Here is a 23,232-nt window from a genome sequence, read left to right as displayed (position 1 = left end):
GGCCTTTTGGGATTGAGGAATGCGTAGGTGCTGGATTATTCGAGCAGACACAACCGCAGTTACAAGTGCAGCCACTCATGTGGCCACTCATCCATCCATCCATCCTTCCAACACACACTGAGTAAGTCCCCGCCATGTCAAGATATGATAAGAGGATGTAAAGATGGACAGGTAGGCTCCCTAACCAGCTTGACCAGGTAGGGACGAGGTTTGTTCTGGTGTTAATCCTTGTTCCAGGGTCTATGAAGATTCTTTGTCTCTGCCCAGTGGTCTGCGCAGGGAGCTGACCCCCTCCCCCAAACAGGCATACACACATTCTCTCTCTCCCTCTCTCTCTCTCTCTCTCTCTCTCTCTCTCTCTCTCTCACACACACACACACACACACACACACACACACACACACACACAGCTGCTGCTGCCTTGAACCACACGCCAATCACAGCACTGAAGGGTAAGCCCCACTGCCCCGTGGCCCCAGGGAGTGTATTTGCACATTTGAAGTGCTCAACCTGCAATGACAAAGCCTGGGGCCTGGGGGGAGACACAGCAGGAGGGCTGGGGCCTGTGGCGAGCCGGCCTCCCTTCCCGCCCAGGGGAGAGTTCAGGACTAGATTAAGCATTCTGGGGCACAGAGGAATTTGGGGCCTGGGCTCCAGCAGCGAATAAGCGATCCATAAAATCCCAATTTACACACTCGCTGATCAAACGGCCCCTCTGCCACCCCAGAGGTGGGGGTTCTTCCTGGGCTTCCCCTACTTTTGCAGAAGGTCCTGCGGACACGATCCCACCCCGAATCCCTAGGAGGGGCGTCCATCCCCAGGACTTAGGGAACTGCCTGTACCCCCTCTGATCTGGCTGCCTTTTGGGGGTGGCCCACCGGGCAGCCACTTTGTCTGTCCTCTGGGAATAACAGCTCTTTTTCTCTCCTGCGCTGCCCGGGGGCTGCCAGAGCTGACTTCAGCCTCCTCAACACCACTAATCACTTTCCCAGCTCTGAATCCTACTCCCACCCACCCCGTCTTTCCCAGGTTTCCCTCGCCCCTCCTGCTGCTGTGCTGCTGGGGGCTGCTCCGCGTCCCTTTCTGCGCCACCACCTCCCTCCTCCAGGCTGGACACCGGGAAGAGAGAACGCGCCCAGTTATGACCTTTTTCCCCAGAAGAAAACACTCTGTCTTCACCTGCCTCCTTTTTGTTCCCTTCGCTTATTTAGGCTGCAGGAATTTCAGCAACTGAAAACCATTCTGGTTAAAAAGCATCCTCTTCTGCCCTAGCGGGTTTGGCTCAGTGGATAGAACATCGGCCTGAGGACTGAAGGGTCCCTGGTTTGATTCCGATCAAAGACAAGGGCACATGCCCCGGTTGTGGGCTCAATCCCCAGTAGGGAGCATGCAGGAGACAGCTGATCAATGATTCCCATCATTGACGTTTCTCTCTCACCTTTCCTCTCTGAAATATATATATATATTTAAAGAGGCTTCCTCTTTTAAACCAACGGTACCTCTGAGAGGTTCCAGGCTACCGAAAATACAAGTTTTCATTGAGGCTACCGGGCACTCATCCCTCCATGAAGGGCCAGTAAGGCTGATTTGCTTCTCCCCAATGCCTGCCTGAGACCAGCTGCACGGAGCAAATACAAGTTTTCATTGAAGCCAAGTTACGGGGTCTTTGAGGCTGGGAACTGCCCACCCTGCACACCCTCTTCTCACTACTTGAGCTTAGGTCAGTGATGGCGAACCTATGACACGCGTGTCAGCACTGACACGCGTAGCCATTTCTGATGACACGCGGCTGCATGCCGAGGATGAAACATTTGCTGCTCCTGAGGATGAAACATTGGCGACTAGAGTCTTGGAGTTAGTTTTTCCTCAAAGTGACTGAGCATAACCCGAGTTATGCTCAGTTTTTTGGCGAAGTTTGACACACCAAGCTCAAAAGGTTGCCCATCACTGGCTTAAGTGGAGCAGGTTAAGGATAGATTCAACTCCTGGGCCCTGAGAGGGACAGAAAAGGAGGGAGGGGTCACCCTATGTCTGTGCATTCCAGAGGGCTTGGACGGCTGGGCTGTTATCCCCTGGGGGAGGCCACTGCACGCTGGGCTGGGCTTGTTCTCCATGTCACTCGGTCCCCACAACAGGCTGCTGAGCGGGCACTGTGTGCAGGCCCATTCTACAGCAGGGCACACTCCTTCCCTCCTCCCTCTCCCTCACCCTCACTGGCTGCTCCCAGGGACCCACAAATGCATTAGCGATTTGAGTTAGGCAGGTGTCTGAAGGCCAGCCTGAAAGATGGACCCGGTTGAGGGTCGACCTATGAACCAGGAAGTCACGGTTCGATTCCCAGTCAGGGTACATGCCCCGGTTGTGGGCTCCATCCCCAGTGTGAGGCATGCAGGAGGCAGCCATTCAATGATTGTCTCTCATCACTGATGTTTCTCTCTCTCTCTCCCTCTCTGAAATCATTTATATATATATATATATATATATATATATATATATATATATATATATATATATATATAGCTGACCCAGGGCTTGGGGCCCCTGAGCCATTAGCAAACCCAGGGCATCCATGTGCAGCTCACAGCCCCACCTCCCTCCTGTGGCTCAGATGGTGCAGGAGTGAGTCAGCCTCTGAAGTGTGGTTCGGGGTCTCAATCTCTGCTTCTTCCTGTGAGAAGCAGGAGGGCGTGGCAGCTCCCTCACAGGCTGGTGTGAGGGCACCAAAGGACGGGTCCTACTGTCAAGACTGGCTGGAGCGGGGCCAGGGGCTGGGGCAGGACACCAGGGCAGGCTCTGACTTGGCTCCTTAGAGGGCTGGCTAGGAGCTTCAGCCTTGGAAAAAGTGTGTGGGGGGGGGGCGTTGGGAGGGGACAGAGAAAGGAGGATGCTTTCTGATGCCAAAAACATCCAATGGGCTTGAGGGACCCAAGGAGAGAGGAGAACCAGTCGCCTGCTGAGCACAGATTAGAGAGCCCTGCCCTGAGGGAGTGAGGTCCCAGTCACACCCCTGATTGGCTGACTGTCAGGTGGGTCTGCAGAGGCCGTGGGGGGGCGAACTGAGCTCCATCACTGAATCCCAAACCGCCCTAGCCTGACACCTGGCCCCTCTGAATGTGTCCCGGGGCATCTCTCACCAGCCCCTCCTGTGACCACAGAGGGAGGAGCCCTGGGACCTTGACATGCCCACCCCACCCCCAAACTTCTGCCTCTTAGAAATCGCCAGGCAAGGTCACATGCCCTTCAGGTCCCTCTGGAGAGCCTGCCACACCAACTTCATGCTGAGCCACACTTTTCATGGCCCCTGGGAACTTCAGGGGGGAGATTTAGGGATCTAGGCGAGACTACAGGACTCCCTGGAGGCCCACGAAGACCTCAGACTCCCCAGGGAAAACATCTCTGCCTTCTCTCTCCAGTCTGTCCTTCACCCAGCTGGAAACCATGGAGGCCCTGTGTCTCCACTCTCACAGCCTCCACCCATCCAGCTGGTCACTGAGTCCCCTTGACACCCTCTCTGAAATGACCCACAGTTCTCACCTCCCCCACCACAGCTGGCCCAGCATCTGACCTCAGGTGTCTGCCCTCCTAGTCCTTCTCTGAATGGCTGCCAGGGTGGTCCTTCTATCTAAAACACACTCAACCCCCACTTACCCTGGAGTGGACACCAACCCCCTTAGCCTGGCACCAGCGGTGAGTCAGTTTCTCCTTCCTTCCGGCCTTGGATCCTGCCAATCTGGTCTCCTCTAGCCCCTCCAGCCACAATGGTCCATTTTTCTAGGCCATACATGTTCACACGTCCAGGCCTTTGCTCTGCCCGTCCCTCTGCCTAGAAGGCTGCCTTCCTGGTACTGCAGCTGGGGTGCTCCCAGACTGCTAGGCCACTTGGACTCTGACACTATTGCTGGCTCCCGCTTGGGTGCCTGAACTGGTCCCCTGCACATCTGTCCTGCCACTCAAAGGCCTTATTTAAGAGTTGATGTCACCTTTCCTGCTCCGACACCCCTGCCCCTGGGCCTTTGCACAGCAGTTCTCTAGCCCAGCAGCCCCTTCTTGCTCCCTTTCCACCATGTCCTTTACCCTCCCAAAGTCCGCTCCCTCAGAAAACTTGCCCTGATGCAATGGTGGTAAGAGCAGGGCCCTTGGAGTATTTTCTTACTATAGGAATTATTATAATAATTTTTGAAGATGATTTACTTGTTCATTGAGGCACTTTTTCATCAAGGCATTGAGGCAAATTTGCAGATGAACCCGGTGCTTTGCCCTGGCTGGAGCCAACCCCTCCCTGGGGCTTCCCACCACGTGTGGAGGCAGTGACCGCTATGCTCAAGGCTCCCAGGGCCTTGAGTGGATTCAAGCCGAGCAGGCCCCAGGTAGAGAAGGCACCACAGCTACCCGGGGCTGCATGGGGCCTCCCAGTGCCCGCCTCCGAGTCCCCGGGGACTCGGCCCTGCATGGGTGTGGGGGGCCTGAGCTCAGGGCTATTTACCAGTTTTCAGCCATATGCCCCCTTTTCAGTCTGGTAAATACACTGTCTGTTCTCAAAAACACTTTTTTTTCAATGCATAAGATAAAAATACAACTGAAAAAATATATAGCTATGTATGGTGAGAGATGGTAACTAGATTTCTTGTGGTGATCATTTTGCAAATATATAAATATTAAATCATTATGTTGTACACTTGAAGCCAATATGTCAATTATGCCTCAATTAAAAAAAATAATACACAGGACTACTTTGCCAATTATACCTCAGTAAAGCTGGGGGAAGAAATTTAAAAATACATGGGGCCACAGAGGGAATTAATAGCATTGAAACACAGTTCTATCCATGAACTCATCAGGGGTCATGGACCACATGTCTCAGCCCAAGAGACTAGAGTCCCATCCCCCCACCCACCAAGCCAGGTTTAGGATCCAAGGTTGAATTGAATCCATTTAGATGGCATGTGACCTCCAAAATACATAAGCTTTAAAGTCTAGGTGATCCTATGTTCCTGGGCCCCACTCTGCTCCCCTCCCGGTGCCTGGAGGTCTGTGAGACACCCCTGCAGGGCCGGGCTGAGCAGAGGGAAGGAAGCAGGCCCAGGCAGCCCACCCAGGCTTCCCCCGTGGTGCCACTGTCCCCTCCTCCACCCTCCCCAGCCCTGGGGTGCTGAGCTGAGTAACTCCAGCTATGCAGCCTGGCCGGTCTACCGGGGTGTGAGTGGGCAGGGTTGTCCTCAAGGGGGTGGCCCCCCACACCTGCGGGGCCACAGGAACAGAGAGAGACTGAGAACTTGGGGGGGAGGGTGCTAGGCAAAGTCTGAACACCCACAGCACCCCTTTCCTTCTGCTGCTGTACACATCCCCACACACACGCCAAGCACTGCGCTAAGTGCTCGGCACACGTTAGTTCACTTAATCCTCACAATAGCCCTGGCAGCAGGTGCAACTATTACTCCCATGTTACAAACTAGGAAACAGATCAGGGTGTCAGGGCAGCCAGCTGCACCCACACCAGGGCTAGGGGAATGGGTGGTGTTTCCTGGGAAGGAGGGACTCCTGACGATCGAACACCTGAAGGACTGTCGGGTGGCAGACTGTGCAGCTCACTGCAGCCCACTGTTCCTCCCCCTCCTCGAGTGAGGTGAACCCTTCTTGAAAGAGGTTTGACCCTAGCCAGTTTGGCTCAGTGGATAGAGCTTCGGCCTGTGGACTAAAAGGTCCCTGGTTTGATTCCAGTCAAGGGCACATGCCCAGGTTGTGGTTGCGGGCTCAATCCCCAATAGGGGGTGTGCAGGAGGCAGCCAATCAATGATTCTCTCTCATCATTGATGTTTCCATCTCTCTCTCTCTCTTTCTCTACCTTCCTCTCTGAAATCAAAATACATTTTTTAAAAAGATGTTTGGCTTAACGTTAGCTGTCTGACAACATGTGGGTGGTCGCTGGGCATGAGTGTCCGGTCAGAACAGGCATTCGGCAGAAGCAGCTAGCTCTCCTGGGAGGGGCTGTCTGGGGAGGGCTCTTCCCCTCCTCTCTGCCGTGTTTCCGGGACATCCCCACTTGCATGTCTAACAGGCACTGTAAACCCAAGCCCCACACTGAACTGACCACCTCCCAGTCCTCCAGCTGCCCTCCCCAGCCCAAAGAGGCAGGCAGCTCGACCCTAAAACTTCAGCCTGAAGAAGACTACAAGGTGAAAGATGGCGACATAGGCATGGCCTCCCACACAGGACTCCGTCTGTCTAGAAAAGGATCCCCTTTTTAGAGAAGTGAGGGTCTGGCCGCTAATGAATGCTGGCTCTCTGAGGAGCTGAGTGAAGGGGTGATTTCCCCTGGGGGCCGGAGTTCCCAGGGAAACCAGAGGCAGACTGGGGAGGGGCGGGGCAGGACCACATGAAGGGGACAGGGTGCTCTTTTTTCAGGAGAACCTGAATCTCACCAGTTTTTCTTTCCCCACTGGCTTGGAAAAAAGAACAAACATCCCGGACTCGTGAGGATCCAAGGGCCAAATAGGCCAGACAGCAGCAACTAGACTCTCCCAGTTCCCCACTGATTCACTGAATTAGGGTCTCTGTCGCCTATGAACAGCCTACCCCCTGGGAAACTCAGCCTCTGAAACTCCACTGGGGATGCCACGCCCTGCTGCTAAGTACTGGTCTCTTCCCTGAGTCTCTCCTCTCCAAGTCATCCTGTGCCCATTCCACAGCTCTAAGCAGGCCACCCCCAGCTCACACACCTTCAGTGGCTCCCGTCTACACAGGGAGCACACCGAGAGTGGCCCCGAAAGCACAGCCTGTCCCTCTGCCTCTTCTCGGTCCCAGCTGCCTTGTAAGCTCCTTGAAGGTGGGACCACATCCCAAAAGAACGGTGGTTGGATGAACGGTTGCCTGGATAAAATACCCGGGGCCTGGCACAGGGCCCTGCTGAGTGTGCAGGGCGTGTGGTCATGAGCTACACTAGGTGTCTGTGACAAAGCCATCAATGCCAGGGCTAGGGATGGGCTCTGATCCCCCCTGGCCACAGGAGAAACGGAGGGTTGTCACAGGAGACCTGAGGTGTGAAGGCCCCGCTCAGGGCCCGGTACACAGGTGCCCAGGAATCCCCAACCCAAGCTGGGAGCTCTTCGGAGCCTGGCTGTGGTACACCCAGCACCCTGCACAGTGCTGGACACCGCAGGTGCTCAATATAGGTTTGTCAGAGCAAAATGCAGCCTCTTTGTCACATCTTCTTATCAATCCCAGCTCCAGACTCCTGACTCATTTGATCCTCACAATAATGCTTATGAGGTATGCGCAGTTCTTGGTCCCATTTCACAGATGACATACAGAATATTTAATAAGTGCTGCATAAGTGTTAGCTATGATTTATCAAGATGTTTATGAAATGCTTGGAGAAGCTAGATTTCCCTGCCACTCATCCTGGTTCCTGGGGACCAATGGATCCTAAGACAAAGTAAGCCCTGGACATGGTCTGTCCAAGTGCCACACTCAGAGATGAGATGACGAACCCACATCCTGGCCTGGGCAGTGGGAACCTTTCCCATTCAAAGCCTGGCCTGTCACCTTGATCTACTACCCCTGGTCCCTTAGCTCATCCTGTTCACCTGCCAGTAATAAGGCCATGGAACAGTGCTGCCTGTGAAGAAAGGAGTGCCGGGCTGCAGGCTAACTCTGCCCTCAGCACTTCCGAAGGAGGTGGACTAGGTGTAGGGTCCCATGGGCTCCGGGGGTGGGGGGTGGTGGTGGTGGAGGTGGGGGTCCAAGAACCTCTAAAGCAGAATGCAAAGTCTGGTGTCAACTGATGCAAGTGCACTTTTCTGGGGGCAACTTTTGCTGGTTCCTTGAGGGGGTCTGTAAATACAAAAAGTTATGGACCCCCAGACTGGGTAATCTTGAAGGCCTCTTCTATGCCTAGTATTCTTGGGCTACATGCATTTCGACATAAACTACTCCCCAACCTTCAGGGCTCACTCAGCTACTGCCCCAGGAAACTCTCAAATGTCTGGCTTCTCTGACTGCAGCACAAGTCTTGGAGGGTCCTCCTGTCTTGATCTTCCTCACTAGCCTGCCAGCTCCCAACAGACAGCAGGGCCAGCCCAGGGCGGAAGACACCAGTATACCCCATGGCCGGCCTAGTGGGCTCGCCTCTGTCAACTGGAAGGCAGGGGCTGGTGCAGACCACAGGTGCACCTGGACCTTGGGTCCACCTCCCCCTGCTGCAGCCCCGAATCCTCACTGAGCTGTGCTCCTGTGGGGAACCTGGTTCTCGTTAAACTGGGTAAAGGAGTCATTAACTGCCGGCCAAGTCAAGAAGAAGCAAAGTTCTGCTAGAAGGCACAGGGCGGGTGAGGGAGACCAGCCTGTCTCCTGGCCTCCCTGGCTGACCAGGGGTGGGGGAGGGGGAGGCAGGGAGACTGGGCTCCTAAGGGTCCAGCAACTGCAGCAGTAGGAGCTGGCGTGGAGAGTGGGGGCAGTCTTGGCCCAGATAATAAGCAATTGTTAATGTGATCCATATGGATCCTGACTGGCCTCTCTGTTTAACAGGATGATAATGGCAGGGAAAGAATGCTGGTCTGTGGGGAAGGAAGGGGCAAAGTCCTCCCCGACTTGGGGGGAGGGGGAGAGTCAGCAATGAGGGGAAGAGAAGACCCACCCAGGGGTCTCCACCCACCCAGGAGCACAGAACCACTTGCCTGAAAATGTCCAGATTCTATGCTTTGCAGGTTGTCCTTATGAAAGCCCTTTAAATTCAGCCAACAAATATTTATGGGGTGCCCATAAGGTGCTGAGCCGCCGTGCCGGGCCCATGGGGGCAGGGTGCAAGGACGTCTGTGCTCCACTTCTATCCTCCAGGAGGCAAGGCCACAGGCTGAAGGGAGGCACAGGTGCAGGGCCAGGAGAACATGGAGGGAGGAGCAAGAGCTGGGGGCTCTGGGGAAGCTACAGGGGGCAAGTGTGGCACCCGAGTTGGGCCTTGAAGAATGAGGAGGTGGTGGAAAGACAGGGACAATGGGGAAGGCATTTGGCTGAGGGAACAGCAAGAGCAAAGGCAGAGAGGCGTGAAATTGCGTGGAGAGCCTGAGACCTCAGCAATAAAGCTGCAGCCCAGGTGGGGGAGGGGAGGGGATTCTGCTCCATAAAACGCGGTGGCCAGGGCTAGGAGCAAAGCAAATAAGGGCTCGGCTCGGGGAACCACACACGGGGCGCGGGTACCTCTCCCCGTCCCTGAACTGGCCTGGTCCGTTCCCAGGACCCTTGGCCCAGCCCACCCTTATACCACGGCCAGAAAATCCCATGGGGCCTCAGAGGCCGTCCCGTGTCTCCCAGCCCCGCTTCTTCTCCTCGGAAGATGGGGTCCTCCTGAGGAATGGGGGTCTTGTGGGCCTCTCCGGGAGCAGCCCCCCTGCCTCACGGAGCTAACTTCCCTTTGGCCCGAGTGGGCTTCCCCAGAAGACATTACAGCGAGGGCGCAGGGGTCACTGCTGGCGAGGGTGGCTGCTGCGGACACCAACGGAATCAAGTGGAAATAAATGCAACGGTGTTAAATATGAGAAACGGGGATTTACGAGGCCTGTCACCCGATCCGGCACCGCGGGGCCAGCAAGCCCCGCCCCCTTCTCGCCCACCCGTGGACGCCCGGCCCCGCCCCCGGCCCCGCAGCTCGGGGTACCCGTGTGGCTGCTGGGGTTCCGCAGAGCCGTCCGTCCTCTGGGGCTCAGGCACAGGGAGGATGGCGTTTGGGGAACCCCGGCCCCGCCGTGTCCAGACGGAGGCACGGGGGTTTCGGGTTGGGTTCGGGAGGTCCGAGGGCTCCCTGGACATGGTCAGAGTCCCTCTGACCCCAGCACCGCCCGGCCCACTCTAAAGGGTCCACGAGGAAGGCTCCGGGCCCGAGCACTGAGAAGTTCTGCCGCCGCAGACGCCCCGGATGGAATTGGGCCCGGGGCCCGGGGCCTCGCTGCAGGGCCGGGGTCCGGAGAGCGCTCCGCCGCCGCCGCCGTGCGGACTGCAGCACAAACATGCTCCCGTCCTCCATTCTCCTCCAAATTAGGTATCCATGGCGACCAGGCCGGGCCGCCTGACAGCCCCACGGCCTAATCCTGATTTAGTGACCGTCCCTTTAACAGCCCACCCACCCGCCCACCACCCACCCCTGCGCTCCAGGCTGCCGCGGGCCCGGCTCCGGCCGCTCCCGCTCCCCGGCGCGCACCCCTGCCCAGGCCGCCCGCCCAGGAAGGGCGCCGGGAGGGAGGGGGGGCCGGGCAAGGGGGCCCACACTTGCCGAGCACCTACTGTGTGCCCGGCCCTCCGCGCAGGGCCCTTCAGAGAGCGGGCTCCTAGCCAGGGAACCCGTGCGGGCCGAGTGCGCTGGTGCGGAGGGAAGTTTCGGGGCTCCGTCTAGAGCTGGGAGCTGGGTGGGTCTCCCTGGCAGACCGCGGCCCACGGGTGCAGGGAGAGCAGCTTCCTGCAGCACCCTGACCCTGAGGGGGTCTGTGCGCTCCCGGGCCAGGGGAGGAGAAAGGAAGGGCCGGGCAAGAGGGGCGCGGGGCCCCCAGTGGCCTCCGTCTCCTGTCACTGCCCCGTCACGGTGCTGGGAACCTCCGGGCCAGGAACCCAGCCCCCACCCCCCCCCCCACCCCCACCCTCCCTCTCTCTCTCTCTCTCTCTCTCTCTCTCTCTCACACACACACACACACACACACACACACACACACACACACACACGGGCCGCTGGACAAAGACCTGACGGAGTGGGAGGGGCCTGCGGGCCGGCCCTCGGGCTCCGGACACAGGATCCTTCTGGGACCCGAACCCGCAAATCCCGGCTCCCCACCCCCAATCCCGCAAGCTCCCCCCAGAGACGGCAGCTCGCTATTGCCGCCGCCTCCGCACCCGGGGGGCGGCGAAGAGGGTGCCCGTCGGCGGCGCGCGATCCGCTCCTCCGCCGGCGCCCTCCCCCGGGAAGCGACCCCCGGCTCCCACGCACCCGCCTGGGTCTCCCGCGGGTCTTGCCCTTCGACCCCCGCCTCGTCGAACCCCGCGACCTGCAGCCCCCGCCCTCTCCGACCCTCGCCCCGCCGCGCGCCCGCGGACAAAGCTCCGGACGCCCGGCCCGAGCGGTCACCACCCCTGACCCCGCCGGCCGCGCGCTCCCGCGCCTGCCCGGCCCGGCCCGCGGCCCGTACCTCGGCATCCCGGCCGGTCCTAGGTGAGTGTGCGCGGCCTCGGGGGGCGTCCGGCCCCAGGACCGGGGCGCGGGCCGGGGGCGACAGGCCGGGGCTGGAGGGCAGCGGCGCTCACCATCCTGGAGCCGCTACTGCTGCGGCCGCCGCGGCCGGGAGCGGGACTGGGCAGTGGGGGTGGCCGGACAAGGGGCCGCCCCGGCTCCCCCCGCAGGCAGGACCCCCACCCCACCCCCGCCTCCCCTCGCCCGCCCCCAGCCTCTGCCGCCCTCCCCTTCTCCCGCTCCTCCCTCCCCTGGTGCCCCTCCCTTCCCCCAGCTCCCGCCCCTCTCGGGCCCTCTCCACCCCGCTCCGGCCCGCCCCGCCCCCACGCCCCGGGCTCGGCGGCTCCTCCCCGCCTCCCGGCCGGGCCCGCCCTCCCCTCCCCTCCCCTCCGCGGGCTCTGAAATAAATTAGCCGCTCCGGGGGAAGGAGCGAATGACCCTTCTGTGCCAAGTGTCCTTGGGCCCGCTCAGCCCGCCCCCTCGGCCTGGCCGTCGGGGCGGGAAGTTGGGGTGCGGGTGGAGCCGGGCCGGCCGGGCCGGTCGGGTCCGCCGAGGGGGAGGCCGGGATTGGGCAGCAGCCCGCGAGCGAGTCCGCTGGGTGTGAGCGGCTTCCTGGGTCGAAGGGCAAAGGGGAAGGCAGCCGGCCCGCCCTCCCTGTCCGCCGGCTCCCCAGACCCCCTCTGCCCTCCGCCGGCGCCCCTTGGCCGGCCGGAGCCTTGTGGACTCACGTTTCCATCCCGCTCCCAGGTGAACCGAGCACCCACTGGGACCAGACGTGGCCGCGCCAGCCCGGGAGGCAGAGGCTGGGCACTCACAGCCGGGCAAGCCTGCCCCTCTGCACAGCGCCACGCAGAGCGCGTGGGTGCGGGGCTGAGTGCGAGCCCTGGACGTGGGCAGCCGAGGGTGCGGTGTGAGTTACACACGTGCCTCCCCAAGAAGGGTTTCCCCATGAAGGCCACATCCCCACTAGGCCAGGCAGGCTGAATGGAGGGTGGACTCTCACAGTGTCCAAAGGCGTTCATGAAACATCTCTGTGCCGGCCTTGGGCTGGGTGCTGGGGACATCGGACAGGGTCCCAAGGCACCGCCCAGTCCAAGGACAGACAGAATTCTATCAGACACACAGGCACGAGGCCTCGGCTGCAGAAGTGATCCAGCCGGGAAAGGACACCTGCAGGGTGAGGGGCCATAGCAGAGCCCATTTTGCCCCAGGAGGTGATAGACGGGGCTGGGCTTAGGTTGGAGGGTCCAGATAGAGTTCCTGGAGGAGCTGTTGAGCACCCGGAGGGTCCCAAGGCAGTGTTTGAGGGTCCTCTCTTCTGAGGGTTTGTTTTTTCCCCCTTTGCGTGCAGTTCAGTCTAAGTACCAGCAGGACAAGGTTGCCCCTGTGGCCCTCACCACCAGCCTGCAGGGTACTGCTCTGTCCTGTGTGTTGTGAAGAATTCTAAACATTTCTAGTGACGGTTCCTCTTGGAGTTCTGGGTTCTGACCTCTCAGGGGAACCCCTCCCCCCCACCCCACCCCCCATAGGTGCCACTCGAGGGGGGGGGGGGAGAGAAGGGGGAGGCCCTCAATAGCTCCCATGTTTTTCCCAGAACAACCTTGGAAACAAGACCAGCACCCAATTAGGTTTTAAAACTCACCAAGATCAGGATCTCCACCTCCAGAATCCTCTCTTCCTCTCCACTCCACGCCCCTGGGACCACACCCCGGCACAGGGAAGGTGTATGTCAAGGCTCTCAATGTGAGGGCAGCCCCTGGCTTCAGAATGAGAAAGGTAGGAGGAAGTGGGCTATAGCCACAGCCCTAGAAGAGCTGAACTCCTTGCTGCAGAGACAATCGCACAGATAACAGAGGGAGAAGGACCTTGTTTAGTATTTCTTACTGATGGAGCATCCGAGGGCCAGAGAGGAGTAGCATGCTTCGGGTCACACAGCAAAGCTGGATCTAGAATCCACTGTGCTCTCTCCACCCCGCCTGCCAGGCTCCCCAAGGGTCAGAGGCAAGAGAGACCAAGGTCCACATGAGCTGAGTGACCTCAACCACCAAGACCAGCACCAGGTCAAACCCGGCTTGGCCAGGGCATTGTGGCTGGGTGTCCCTGGGGCCAGAGCCGGGGTGGATGACGGGCGTTAGGATGGAGGAAAGAATTGAGAGGATGCTCCCCTATAGCAGGGGTCCAGTTCTGCATCCCCCTTCCAGTCCTGGTAGGAAGGACAAGGTTAGACCCCAGGAAGGCCTTCCCCGTGAGAGAGGAGGATGGGCCAGCGTGCTGAGGAGGCCTTGGCTGGACTCCAAGGTTGGGGATCTTGGAGGTGCGGAATTGTTTCTGATGGGTAAACTGGCATGAGGCACATTCGCAGGTGGGGGTGCGGCTGGTCTCTTCACCCTTCAGCTCCCCAATCCTGCACCAGTACTCAGGCAATGAAGTGTGACCCCCCTCTGCGAGCTCATTCAAGTCCTGTTAATACATCATCCAGCCTCCTGGGCTGACAATGAATCCTGGCAAATGGCCCTTCATCGCGTCTCCTCTCTCCCTCTGCCTTCATGTGTGGGGCCTGGGGGGGTCTGTTCTCTGAGGACGCCCTGCTGACCCTCTGGCTGTCCCCAGCCAATGGATCTGTGCCTGGAGAGCCCCCTGCTGAGAACACGATGGTCAGGGCGTCTGGTGTTCACCCCCGCAGCAGGTCAAGTGCCCAGCGGTGAATTGGATAATAGTGGTATTGGTGGCAGTAATGTGTGGCTTCGGCGGAGGGCCCTTCATTCTTTCCTAGCCCTTTTGCTTGTGTCGCATCCTACCCTCCACCTCGCTCCTAGTGCTGGGCTTGGGTAGGGGCCCGTGAATATGTGCAGGGGTGCACGGGGTGTGCGGGTGCATGATCTTCCTGATCCAGGGACTTGCAACAGGGCCTTTCTGAAAACTTCAAGAAAAATAACCCAGCTGGCCCAGAGAGAATCAGCATTCAGTGGTCTGAACACGAGAGAGGAGAGTTAGAGGGAAGATGTGTGAAGCCAGAGAAAGAGCGGGGAGGAGCAGATAGGGTGAGGAGGAAGGAAAGACAAGGGCCCTGGGGAAGGATGGGGTGGGGGGAGGAAGGGAGAAAGAAATGGAGGAGGGGAAGAGGAAAGGGCGGGGAGACCTCTCTTTGTGGGCCTCAGCATGAGCCGCTCAGGAGTCATTGAGAAGCAGGAAAGGAAGGAAATGTGTCCTGGCTTAGGGATGGGGTACATGCCCAGTGGGCACCACACCCTGTTGGCTGCTACTGTTCCCCACTGTCACTGGCTCAGCCTGCTCCCCCACAAATGGAAGCCCTAGCCCTCCTCTTCCGGCTGCTTGGCCTTCCAGTGCCCAGGGCCTCCCCAGCCCTGTCCAGCCGCTCACACCCTTACCGTTTGTGCTTATTCCAGCTTTGTCTCCTCAGTGAGCTAGGCCTGTGTCTGGGTCCCACCCCCACCCCACAGCCAGCCTAGGGGCTCTTCGTGGAGTTAGAAAAAGTGTCCTTTCCTCTGGTCAGACACAGCTCTGTGCCAGACCACGCAAGGCTAGTGGGGAGGAGCTGGGACTCGCCATCAGTCCCGTCCTCTCCCCTAGGAGCCCAACACTTGGGGACCCTGGGACCCACTTCCCAAAATCTTCACCCTGCACCTGGCTCTGCCATTTGGCCTGTGAGCAGAAGCACCCCCACCCTGCCACACAGCCTTTAGGCCAGGAGGCCACACGGAACTGTCATCTCACCCTGTGCCTTTATCACAGTCCCACCGAACCTCTCACCAAGCACCCACACCATTTTAATACATCAGGGTCTCTCCCTGGAGTATCACTCTCCCCTCTTCTGCCTGGGGAGCCATCCCTCAACCCCAGCAGAACTGGTAGTTCCTACCCCAGAGCTCTCTTACTCCCCTTTTTCTAGGTCCCAGGTGTTGAGCCCAATACCCTGCCTCCTGGAGGAATCCTTCCCTTCCTGTACCTCATCCAAAGGGGAAGACTCCACCCAAGCCTGCCTGGCTCACGCTCCTACACGCCAGCTCCTCTGGAACCCACTCGGCTTCTCCCTTCCCTAGAGCTTACAGACCCCGGGCAGAACAGGGAGCTGGAGATCCAAGTGGTCCAGAGGTCTCCCCACCCCCACTCTGCCCTCGCTGGGGCTCGCCTGACAGGAGACTCCCAGCACATCTGGTTGTACTTAAATCACCCAGTGGCCAGCTGCCCAGGCATGTTCCCCGCTTTCCTCCCCTCGGCCCTGGCTTCCTCCCCTTCCTAAACTAGTCTTCCAGGCCTCTCCTCCGGGATGACTTCCCTGATTGGCCAGCCTCAGTGTCCACAGCCCACCCTTGAACCTGATCCTCTCTGGGTCTGGGGTTTGGGAGGGCCTGTGCTCAGCATGGCTCAGTGTGCGGAACCCCATCCTTTCCAAGCTTTGGTCCTGGACAGAAATCCCCCCCCAGGCAGGAAGGGGAGCCGGCCAAGGGCTTCTCCTCTGTGCCCTTGGCCCCAGGGTGGCTGCCTCCGGTTCCTGGCGTGGGTGGTGAAAACGGGGAGTGTTCCTGCCTTTTTAAAGCTTTGGTTCAGATCCCAGGACAACTCTTGCTGTCAGCCTTTTCCAAAGGCTTTGCTAATATTGAAGAACAAAAGGGAAACAAATACAGAGAACACGGTAAGTATGAAAAGACCCTCCACAAAGACAAGGCTTGTGGATCTAATGTGACCTGCCTCACCAGGGCTCCAGGTTTGAATTGTCATTCATTCGTTCGTTCGTTCGTTCATTCATTCATTCATTCATTCAATAGTATGTACTAGCACCTAAGTGTACTAAGTTCTAGGAGTAGAGACTTACATCAGAGTAAGGTCTTTGAATAAGACCTCAGTGCTTCCTAGAGAAACTCATGGTCAGTGGAGGAGAGCGACGGGTGGACAAAGAAATGTAAGATGCTGTAATGGACATGAGTGGGGAGGCACTGGAGTGCAGTGGCTGGAGATCAGAGACCCTCAGGTACTTTTGTTACACAAGGAAAACACCTTTTTACAAAAATTAGAAAATATAGGTAAGCACAAAACAAAACAATCCAACACCCTGATCCCATCACCCAGAGATAACCACTGTTAAGACTGGAACAGGCCAGACATTTTCCAGATACTAATATATAAAAAGAGAGATCTCCACACTATTTTGTGATCTGTAGACAAATATTTTGAATATATTTTTTCTGTCTATAAATACATTTATACCACATAATTTTTTTATTGATTTTAGAGAGCGAGGAAGGGAAAGAGAGAGAAACATCAATTTATTGTTCCACTTACTTATGCATTCATTGGTTGCTTCTAGTATGTGCCCTGATAGGGGAATCAAACCTGCAACCTTGGTGTATCCGGGACAATGCTCTAACCAACTGAGCTACCTGGCCAGGCATATACCAGGTAATTTTCCGACAGCTTAATATTTGACAGCTTAATCCTATGGACATGCAAGAATTAGTTTGTTTCCTTTGTTGTTGAATTTATTTTCCAAAAATAGAAGCTTAATGAACAGACTTGTAACGTCCACCTTGTTGCATGTGTCTTATTAGGATAAATTCCTAGTAATGAGAATACATACTTTTAGCATTGTGAAACCACTAGCCCAGGGTTCTAGGCGCTGCTCTCACATCTCCTCCAGGCAGCCCTCCCAGACTGGCCTTCCAAGGCCCACTGCATCAGCCAAGGCCCATCCCTTTGCCAGTAGCTTCATCACTTAGTGACCTGGCCTGGAAACCCTGAAAAATGCTCAGAAGGCCTGGCTGGTGACGGCCAGGAGGGGCCCTGAGTGGAGAGCACAAAGCCAGCTTGTCTGGGGCTTGGAAAGAGGCCCCGCCCCCTGGGGCTGCTGGCAGAGCATTCCTCCCAGGACAATGGCTGCCTCGGAATCCCGAGAATGAAGGAGGCTGGGTGGCTTCCCCAGCTCCCTTCTACCCTCACCGAGTTGTACCCGTTCCGAAATGGAAAGAAGGGGCACTTGCATTGGGGGCGGGGTGGGGAGGGGCAGTGCACCCAAGTCTACAGCCCCCTCCTTTTAGCAACGCTAATCCACAACAGCAGGAGCTCTGCCCAGGCTCCCTTTCTTTGTGGGTCTTGGGCGAGTCCTTCTCTCTCTTTAGGCCCCTGTCTCCTCAACTGTAAAGTCAGGGGCTTGGATCCGTGGTTGCTAAATTCCCCACGGATCTAACATGCCCCAGTGTAGTGGCTAACACACACACACACACACACACACACACACACACACACACACGCTTTGGAGCCAGATTGCCTGAGTTCAAGTCCTGATCTGCCCTCTTTCCTGTGAATTTAACACGGGACCTGAGCTTCCCCATCTGTAAAGTGGGTTGATGATAGATGCTCTTTCTCTCCCTCAGGGAGCATCCTGAGGAAGGTTGAAAAGATGCTCATGGGACACCTGTCTGACTCAGCAAAGTCTATGAAATGAATGATATTCAGCAACACTCCTGTGTCAGGTCACATGTCTTCATTTTGGTTTGGGAAATGCAGGCGTTTCCAATATAGCCAGCGATGGGTGACATAGGATTCCAGGCTCCTAATAACCCATTGGAGGATTAGGACTAGCCCACTTACACAGTGAACGGTGTGGGTTTCCTATCCATGTTTTTTAGCTGTTTGCCACAAACCTACTCCCATCTCCTTCATATGCTTGTTCTCGCCTTCTCCTCACTCACCTCCTCCTCGACCCTCCTTCTGTGCTCCCCGAGATTAAAACCCTCTGCTGTAAGTACCAGAAAACTCTCCCCGCAATGGCTTGTCCAATAAGGAAAAACACGATCATATTTTATCCAACTGATTTGCCACTGATGTTAAGAAGCACTGTTACTTCCTGTACCACTGGGAAGAAAAAAGCACTGCCAATTAAACTGACACAAGGACTTCTTATCACTTAGAACTTTTATTTGTTAAAAAAGCTCTTTTAGACCTATATGGGGATATATTTTAACATATATCATTACTCTTGTGTATGTGTAATAAGGAAAACCCAGGCGAAATAAATGGGTTAGGGCTTTCTTTCAACTTTATTGAATTCAGAGTCTGATTCTTGGAATCACTGTTCAACTCCGAGCTGTCAATGTCTGTGTTTTTCCGCATAGACACGCCATCTGGGCCATCATGGGTATTGGTGCTACAGCATTTCTTAAAAGACTGTTCAACTGAATTAATTATCTATTACTGTGGAAAAAAAATATCCCAAATTTTAGAAGCTTAAAGCAACAAACACTTATTACCTTATAGTTTCTATGGGTCATGGACCAGGAGGTGGTTTAGCTGGGTGGTTCTGGCTCAAAGTCTCTTATGAGCTGGCACTCAAACTGTAAGGGGGAGGGTTTGGTGGGGGCAGTCATGGAGGGCTCACTCACACACTGTTGGCAGAGTCAGCTTCTGGCTGGCTATTGGCTGGTACCTCAGTTCTTCACCCCCTGGGCCTCTCCACAGGTGGTCTGACTGTCTTCCTGACAGGGCAGCTGGCCTTCCCCACAGCAAATGACCCAAGAGAGAGCACAAGCTGGCATTCCAGACAGAGGCCACAGTCTTTTTAAAATCTAATATTGAAAGTGACATATCATGATTTCTGCTCTACCCCACTGGTCACAAAAACACCAACCCAGAACAAAGTGGGGAGGGGCTACATAAAGGCGTGACTAGCAGGAGTGAGGACCCTGGCGGGCTATTTTGCAGACTGCCTACCACATCCTTCTAAGCCACTGACATCCATTCCGGAAGTGCTGGCGCTGGTAGATGACCAGGCGTCGGTCAGGACTCCAAGAATTCTTACATGGTGTGAGGACTGGAACATCACAGGGTTGTAGTTGTCCTGCCACGACCGCAGGAAGGTCACTCCGTTTGCACATGTGCAGGACGGACAGCTAAGCACAACTGCTGGGTGACTGACAGCAGACTACGATGCTGCTGATGATAAGATGAAGGGTGATTTCAGAAATGTCCAAATGTGACCAGCTGTGCACTTTAGAGAATGAGAAATGGTAGCCTCAGAGTTGATTAACTCAAAGACTCGACACCTTCTTCAGGTCCCTCCCGTCTTTGAATCTCACCCCCTCAGCACATCTGCTGTGCCCCTGGGTGGTTTCCTCAAGTCACAAAGTGGCCGATGCCGTTCAATCACCCCACGTGGTCCCGACTGTTACTCTCAGGGGCCTCCTTCTGAAAGCGAGGAAATCTTTCCCAGAGACATCCAAAAGGTTTCCCCGCTTGTCTCACTGACCAGGCATTGTTACTGCCTGTGTTCGTCAGGATGAGGTTCAATTGAATGTGTTAGCAAAACTCAGAATGATTTAAACAAGACTGAAATGTATTCTTCCTCAGAGGGAAGAAGTGTGAAGATAAGGCAGTTTCGGTGTCATCAGGGAGCCAGGTGCCGCCCGTCTCATGTGATTTCATTCTCAAATTCACCTCATGTTCCAAAGTGGCTGCCAGGGTTCCAACCATAAGGTCCACATTGTAGACGAGAAGGAACAAAAGCAGCAGGGCGAAGCATTCGTCTTCAGAAGAGTCAGCTGGATAGTCCATGGAACATCCCTATTTACTAGCACATCTTCTTGGTCAGGACTTTGTCACATGGACACACCTACCTGCAAAAAAAACCAAAACACTAGAAACATTTTTAAAATATATTTTATTGATTTTTTACAGAAAGGAAGGGAGAGGGATAGAGAGCCAGAAACATCAATCAGCTGCCTCCTGCACACTCCCTACTCAGGGACCAGGAGGTGGGCCTACTAGGTATGTGCCTGCAACCAAGGTACATGCCCTTGACTGGAATCGAACCTGGGACCCTTGAGTACACAGGCTGACCCTCTAACCTCTGAGCCAAACCGGTTAGGGCTAGAAACATTTTTTTAGCAGGGCACTGTGTCCCCTTAAATAAATTTTGACTCTTCATTATAAAGGAAGAATGAATGTCAGGTGGCCACAATCAGTGTCTTCCACTGCCCTCCAGCCTACGCCAATCCCTGGTCAGGGGCCAGGATTACCAGGATCGACGCAGATGCATCAGGACTTACTCCTGAGTTGGACACAGTTATTTTCCTTGATAGGTAGCTCCCTGAACAAAATTCTATTAACAGGGAAGAAGCAGCCACTCTAGGTTATTTACCAGTAACCACTGCCCTCCTGTCTTGCTAAAAGACCCTTGATTTTGCTCAGGAACCAGGCTGCCATGTTCTTCAGGGGAGTGAACCCGTCCCCAGCCCCAGGGCTGAATCTCAATTAGTCTGAGACAACTGTGGGAATCCCATGCCCTCTGCCAGTGTGTCATTGAACAACGGGCATGTAAAACATGATTCTGGCCTATGAAACATGAGAGGATGTTCTTTGGGAAACTTCTGGAAAGATTTCTCAGAGGCCAAAGGAGAAACAACTTTTCTTGGCCTTTGAACGGAGCTGTCTGCATGTGATGTCTGGAACCGCAGCAGCCATCTGTGACTCTAAGAGAAGCCAGGGCACAAGGACTTGATAGGATGGAAGGGAAAAGAGAAAGAAGTATGGGGGAATATTCATAGTACAGAATTCTACTCAGCAATAAAAATGAACTGATACACATACACACACAAAGAATGAATCTCAAAAACATTGTTTGAAGCAAAAGAGCCAGACACAAGAGTATATACAATTTGATCCCATTCATAGGAAGGTCTAGAACATGCACGACTAAGCTATGGAGATAGAAGTCAGATCAGTGGTTACCTGTGGCAGGGGGTGTGGGAGGGATTGACCACATATGGACATGAGAGACAGCTTTCTGGAGTAACATCAGTGAGTTATATCTTTTTTTAAAGTATATATTTTTATTGATTTCAGAGAGGAAGGAAGAGGGAGAGAGAGATAGAAACATCCATGATGAGAGAGAATCATGGATCGACTGCCTCCTGCAAGTCCCCCACTGGGGATCAAGCCCACAACCCTGGGCATGTGCCCTTGACCGGAATCGAACCTGGAACCTTTCAGTTCGCAGGCTGATGCTCTATCCACTGAGCCAAACCAGCTAGGGCTAGTGAGCTATATCTTGATTGGAATGGTTACCAGGTATACATTAGTCAAAACTTGTCAAACTACACTTTTAAAATCTACGTTCTACTGCATGTAAATTATATTTCAATAAAGTTGATAAAAGGAGGCAAGAAGAAAGAAAGAAAGAAAAAGAAAGAAAGAAAGAAAGAAAGAAAGAAAGAAAGAAAGAAAGAAAGAGAAAGGGAGAGAGAGAGAGCGAGCAAGCCGGGTTTTTTTTTTTTATAACATTGTCACTGAATTAACCAACAGCCTCACCTTGGGGCTTCTTGTTTTGCGACACAGTAAGTAAATGAGCATCCTTACTGTTTTGGCCATTTCTAAGTTGTGTCTTCTGTCACTTGAAGCCCAATCCCTCTTGTAAAAATGGGGGAGAGACACCCAGAGGTCAAGATACAGACCCAGCCTGGAAAGTATGGGCTTCGAGGAACAGCTGGAAAGGGCAAGAGACGGAAATTCTGCTTGATCTGGTGGGGTCTGCTCCCCACCCACCATCAAACTGAGCCCAGGACAGCTGGGGCCTTCTTTTCCCCTCTCACCTCCCCTGACTTCCCCAGCCCCTCCTGCTCTCAGGACTTATTCTCAGGCTTCGGTGACAATTAAGAGAAAATGCAGGACCTCAGCACAGTGCCTGGCACACAGTAAGAGTTCGGTAAGGCTCCTGCGTTACCTCACCTGGCCCTGGTGAGGATGAGCTGTGCCTGAATCGTAAAGAGCTACCAGTAGGAGGAGAGGAGGGAAGAGAATTCAGAAACCTGCAGATGGTTGATGGTACCCAAGGACAGTGTGGATGGGATTGCTTCTTAGGCTTTTGGCAAAGATTACAGGCAGCATCTGTTTCTATCCCCAGGTAGATGCTGGTAGAGGGAAATGAGAAACATGGAAGGAGGAGCTGATTTGGGGGATTAAAAAAAAGAGGACCAGTTGAGTTGGAGGTGTCTGTGAGCAGTGTAAAGGGGCCAACAAGAACAGGGGCTCTGCCATCAGCCCCCTGTGCAATCTTGGGCAAGTTGCCACCTTTCTCGGAGCCTCAGTGTCCTCACCTCTAAAACAGGATTTCTAAGAATACTTACCCGTTAGTTTCCGTAAAGACTGGATGAAGCAATATATCCACAGTGTTTAGCATAGTGCCTGGCACATAGGAAGTGCCCATTAGATAGTAACAATTTTGACCATCCTGCCTCATCTGCCTAGGCAGGAAGCCTCAGGCTGGGCAGCGGCTGCCATAGTCCTAACTGTAGCCCACACGTAAGAGAGTCTGGAGCTCACACTCGCTTCTCCTGCCTCAAGCAGGATGTTCCCCAGCAGAGAAGTTCCTCTTCTTTTCTTTTTCTTTGACCTGGTTCCTCCCTTCCTTAGAGTGTCTACTCTTTCCTCCTCTTCTTCCAGGAAGCCTTCCCTGGCTAATGCCTCCTCCTTCCCTACCAACCCCTCCCCAAGCCTCCCTGTAGAGGCTGGCCTCCTCGCCCATAGCTCCAGCTACTCCCTCCCATTGCCCATCCCTCAACAAGGACCCCTGCAGCTCAGATAAGACCTGGACCCAAGGGGATGTTTGCCCAGGAGAGGGGAAGGATGCCTGATCTACACCACATCCCCAGATGACCTCAGAAAGAGGCGGTGGCTGGGGAGGAGGAGGCCACCTGCCAGAATGGCAGCAGACAGGCCAGCTAAATCCTTGACCTATGATTGAAGGGGTCGGGCACAGTTCAATAGAGCACTCCAGGCTGCGGCCCAGCTCTTTCACACAGGTCAGGGGGACTGAGGGGCCGGGCGGGGAGGAGACCATCTTCCCCAAGAGCCCCTAGGAGTCATTCCCAGTCCTCTGAGGCATAATCCAGCTCCCCGGAACCCACAAGCCCCATCAGCATCGGGGCAGAAGCCCCTCTGAGAGGTGAAGGGGGAAGTGGGAGGGGAGGTGGGCCAGGGAGGTGGGAGAGCCTTGAAACGCATGGAATCGCAGTTCC

The 23,232-nt window shown here is 55.4% G+C and overlaps 1 protein-coding gene across 1 annotated transcript in view; it reads right to left on the bottom strand.

Annotated features, from left to right (window-relative positions):
* FIGNL2 (fidgetin like 2) overlaps window positions 1–11,196 on the bottom strand; it is a 29,830-nt gene extending 18,634 nt beyond the window's left edge. Inside the window, exon 1 of the mRNA XM_054718455.1 lies at window positions 11,166–11,196. The gene's annotated coding sequence lies outside the window, so the exon portion shown is untranslated. The remainder of the gene's footprint in view (window positions 1–11,165) is intronic.
* Window positions 11,197–23,232: the final 12,036 nt, after the last annotated feature.

Source organism: Eptesicus fuscus, chromosome 7 (assembly GCF_027574615.1).
Source record: "Eptesicus fuscus isolate TK198812 chromosome 7, DD_ASM_mEF_20220401, whole genome shotgun sequence".
Taxonomy (NCBI): domain Eukaryota; kingdom Metazoa; phylum Chordata; class Mammalia; order Chiroptera; family Vespertilionidae; genus Eptesicus; species Eptesicus fuscus.
Note: the sequence above shows the minus strand (reverse complement) of the source record. Positions and strands in the feature narration are given on the sequence as shown.